Source organism: Lolium rigidum, chromosome 3 (genome assembly GCF_022539505.1).
Source record: "Lolium rigidum isolate FL_2022 chromosome 3, APGP_CSIRO_Lrig_0.1, whole genome shotgun sequence".
Taxonomy (NCBI): Eukaryota; Viridiplantae; Streptophyta; class Magnoliopsida; order Poales; family Poaceae; genus Lolium; species Lolium rigidum.
The window spans coordinates 250,147,400-250,152,059 of record NC_061510.1 but is presented as its reverse complement, the minus strand read 5'-3'; positions in this window follow the sequence as shown (position 1 = coordinate 250,152,059).

Below are 4,660 nucleotides of genomic sequence, written 5' to 3'. Positions count from 1 at the left end.
AGGAGACACGTGGGCGTGGGCGGTTGGTTTAGCTTCATCCGGAGTCCCCGGGAGACCCCGGGAAACCGAGGATGGCATGGGGAGTCCGGACGAAAATAGGCTCAAATCCGGACCAAAACGAGGAACCGGGGGGCTGACTGGGCCGTTTTTCGCCGTCCGGATGAAAAAAAGTGGCCGTGGGGGGCTCTGTGAGGAGACGAGTGGAGATGCTCTAACCAATACCTCGCACTACCCACGCCTACTAGAACACCACATGGACCAATCGCGGAGCACATCCTCCAGGAGTCTGGGGGCTGGCAGGGACACTCCCTCAAAGATCCGGGCATTCCTCTCAATCCACAAGGAGCGCATAACCAACATAATGGCCGAGTTAGCAACCTTGGCATCGGAGTGGGATAGGTGAGAGACTGCATTCGGCCACCACTCCTTAATGATGCCATCCACCGGCAGGGTGTCGACGTTGACCGACGCAACCGCCAGGAAACCCATCCAAATGCGACGAGCGAAGGGGCAGCCAATGGAGAAGTGATCCAGAGTCTCATCAACCGCCGAACACAAAGGGCAAAGGGTGTGGGACGACAGGCCTTGTCGAAGACGCCTATCCGCAGTCCAGCACCTCCCTCGGAGCGCCAACCAAGCGTCGAACTTAAACTTGAAAGGGGCGAAGGAGTTCCACACTTGCGCTGCACCTGGCAAAGCAGTAGTACCATGGAAGAACGCACGATAGGTCGTCTTAGAGGAGAACGAACCATATGCGGTCCACTTCCAGGTAAAACTATCAGCCGATTCTCCGAGAGAGATACGCCCGACAGCGTCCCAGAGCTTGAAGAACTGGACCACCGCATCCACCGAGAGCTGACCTGCAAGGTCGTTAACCCAAGCGACCGTACGGCTCTTGGCCAAACCAGGGCGAACCAACTCAAGCACTGCAGGGGCTATCACGGCCACCGTTAGCCCTCTGATCCAAGGATCGAGCCAAAAGAAGACGGTTGTGCCCAGACCCACAGAGATCCGGATGGAGGCATTAAAAATGGCTGTCGTGATTGGCGAGACCCGGAACACAAGACCCGCCCAGGGTTTTGAGGCGTCCGATCATTGCAACCAGATCCATCTAGCCCAAAGCGCTGCATGCATGAACCTGGGATTCGGAAGGCCCAGGCCGACGAGCTATTTTGGCATGCAAATGGCGTCCCAAGCAACCATGAAATTGCCACCGTTGGCCTCATTCTTCCCAGCCCAGCGGAAGCCACGCCTGAGCTTATCCACCGCCTCAAGGAACCAGGGATCAAGATCAAGCGCCTCTGGGGGATTTGGGGAGTGATCAGAGAGCTCCCGCCGGATCGCGCGCCTGGGTAGGATGGGTTCATCTGCGCCTTCTATCAGAGACTGTGGCCCTATATCAAGCAGGATATCCTGGCAGCACTTTTCAAGTTGTTTGTCGGAGACAGGAGCACCTTCGACAGGCTCAATCGTGCACTCATTACCCTAATTCCCAAGAAAGCTGATGCGATGGAAGTGGGAGACTTTAGACCAATCAGCCTAGTCCACAGTTTCGCTAAGTTCTTCACCAAGTTGATGGCAAACCTCTTGCGACCTAAAATGGAGCTCCTAGTGAGTAATAATCAATCTGCATTCATTAAAGGACGGATGTTGCATGACAACTTCCTCCTGGTGCGACAGATAGTGCGGAAAATCCATAGCAGAAAAGAACCAGGTGTGCTGCTAAAACTCGACATCTCGAGAGCCTTCGATTCTCTTTCTTGGGCGTTTCTTCTTGAAATCCTCCAAAAGTTTGGTTTCCCCGAGATTTGGATTCGTTGGATTGCTATTTCCCTTCGCACGGCCAGCACCCGCATCTCTGTCAATGGCGTGCCTGGAGGAGGATCAAACATGCAAGAGGGCTACGGCAGGGAGATCCCCTGTCGCCGCAGTTGTTCGTTTTGGCAATGGAGATGGTTACCCTAATTTTCAGTACGACGGTGGAGGCGGGGGTTCTGTCTACTTTCGGCAACTGCATTCAGCTACAGCACATCTCCATTTACACGGATGATGTCCTGATCTTCGTGAAGCCGGCAATTGCCGATATTGTCGCTGTCAGAGAACTCTTGGCGGTTTTTGGGGGCTGCCTTGGGTCTGGTGGTCAACTGCTGGAAAACGTCGGCGACGCTCATCAGAGGGAGACCTATAGATAGGGAGGTGCTTCAGAGGCTGCTACGTTGTCCTATCTCCAATTTTCCAATCAAATATCTAGGGCTACAGCTCTCACTCTCGCCGCTTATCAAGGCACAATGGCAGTAGGTGCTCATTGCGGTAGTTAAGATCATACCGGCATGGCAGAGGGGCATGATCACGAAACCAGGTCGGCTTATCCTGGTGAAATCTGTCATGGCTGCAAGAGTGGTGCACCAGTTTATCATCGTGGAGGCTCCGACCTGGTTACTAGAGGAAACCAACAAGTCCTTAGGTGCCTTCTTCTAGGCTAGGAAGGAAAGAGCTAATGGAGGTCAGTGTCTAGTGGCATGGAACCAGATTTGTAAACCACAAGCCTTTGGTGGACTTGGAGTGAAGAACTTATGCTTGCAAGGTTTGGCCCTTCGAATTCGGTGGGAATGGCTGCGTAGAACTGAAATGATAGCCTGGCAAGGCTTGCCTATGGTCAAGGACGTAGAGGCGAGGGAGGCCTTTGACAGTTTGGTGCACATTGATGTTGGCAACGGACAGAACACACTCTTCTGGCGAGACCATTGGATTCATGGAAGAGCGGCGATGGACTATGCCCCTGGGATCACTCTACATCTTAAGACCCGCATCAAGAACTCCAAAACTGTCGCTGAGGCCATGTTTGAGAACCGCTGGGTCGGCGACATCAATGGCAACGTTGCAACTAGGGGGCAAGGGAATGCCTAGCGTTGTGGGTGGCTGTACAGGGTGTGCAGAGGGATGCCACGGTGCTAGATGCCTTCTCCTGCCCATGGTCCGGTTCGGGGAAATATACTGCCAAATCAACTTATGATATGCTTGTGCAGGGCAGTAAGAGGTTTCTGCTTGCTGGTACCATCTGGAAAGCCAAAGCGACGCCCAAGAGCAAACTTTTCATGTGGTTGGGGTTCAACATAGGATATGGACCTCCGATAGGAGATTCCGACATGGCCTGCAAGCACAATCTGCAGGGCGCTTTGCCTGCCTGCAAGAGGAGGACACCACGAAGCACATTCTCGTTCAGTGTGTAGTGGCAAGAGAGGTTCTATTCAGATGCGGACGAGCATTGCAGATCAACTTGAGGATCCCTAGCAGTGAGGATATGATTGAAGCCTGGTGGTCAGCAGAAAGATTGAGATGTAGTGCATGAGATAGGAGGTGGTTCGATGGTCTCATTTGCACGGTGGGCTACGCCCTCTAGAAGAATAGGAATGCTGAAGCCTTTCAGCACTCTCACCGAAGCCGCACGCCCAAGCAGGTTGCTGACGACATTGTTGAGGAGTTCAGGATGCTGAAGATGGCTTGGAGGGTCGATAGTCCCTCACTGACACACGGCGTTGTCCCATCAACCACCGCCCATGGCCTCCTTGTGATGAGGACATCCCATCTATTGATACAACCGATGTACCTACAGCTCCACAAATACAAGGACAAATCACTCGAGCTTGTGTCAAACAACTTAATTATCGGGTACTTTCGTTTCTTGGAACTATTCCTCACATACATGAGGATATGATGCTGCCTAAATCAGATGTGTTTGTTACTCTTAAGAATGATGGACCTAGCATGGACGAGAGGGACAAGCATTGGAGCATGATCGTGCATGGAGGTTGTGCCAAACATGTCAGGATTGAAGAGGACGTCACAAGTGAAGATTTCAGAACTTTGAAGCCACCATAATGAAGATTGAAGACTTGGATGAAATACACAAGATTATACTTCATAATTTTGTCCATAGCATAATATGGTGTTGTGTCACTTTTAATTTTGGGCCAGGCCATGTCATTTTCGCAGGAATTAAGACATCCATCGTTTACAGTCCGTATTGAAGGCCTTCTAGGGTTTGGTTCGACCACCATACGTATGGCTGGCCGAAACCCTACCTTTTCCTCCTTTATATACCCCCATAGGTGTCACGTTTAGACCCGGATTTTGATTAGACTAAAAGTTAGCCATTGCTGCAACTCATTATGTACTTCTTTTGAGGCCAACACCTAGAACAAGACCGACTATTCAGAATCCTACCTTTTCAATAAAGCTTTCATTTATATCCGCAATAATTATGATTGCATTATTAGTTATTACTTGTGCTCGATTTCAGGTAGGAATTAAGATCTTTTGGTCAGGCTGATCGTGCATAACTCTCGGAGATTGTCCTAGCGATTGCATTTGCGCACGAGCTTTGCACGTGTAGTCGGATCAAAAAGCACGAACTCCACCAAAAAATCGATCTATCCTCTTCGCATCGAAAGATCGGCCACCTTTGCCCTATCACCTCGCCTCTCCCGCCTCCTTCCGCCCAGCGCCGATGGATCCCGCCGTTCGCTCGACGGTCACGAGGTCAAATGCTGCGCATCCTCCGGGAGTACGAGGCCGGCGGCCGCGATTCGGTGACGTAGATCGATGTCGTTCGAGTACCGGTGTGGAATCACCCGTCGCCGGTTGCGACCAGGCCCGTTGG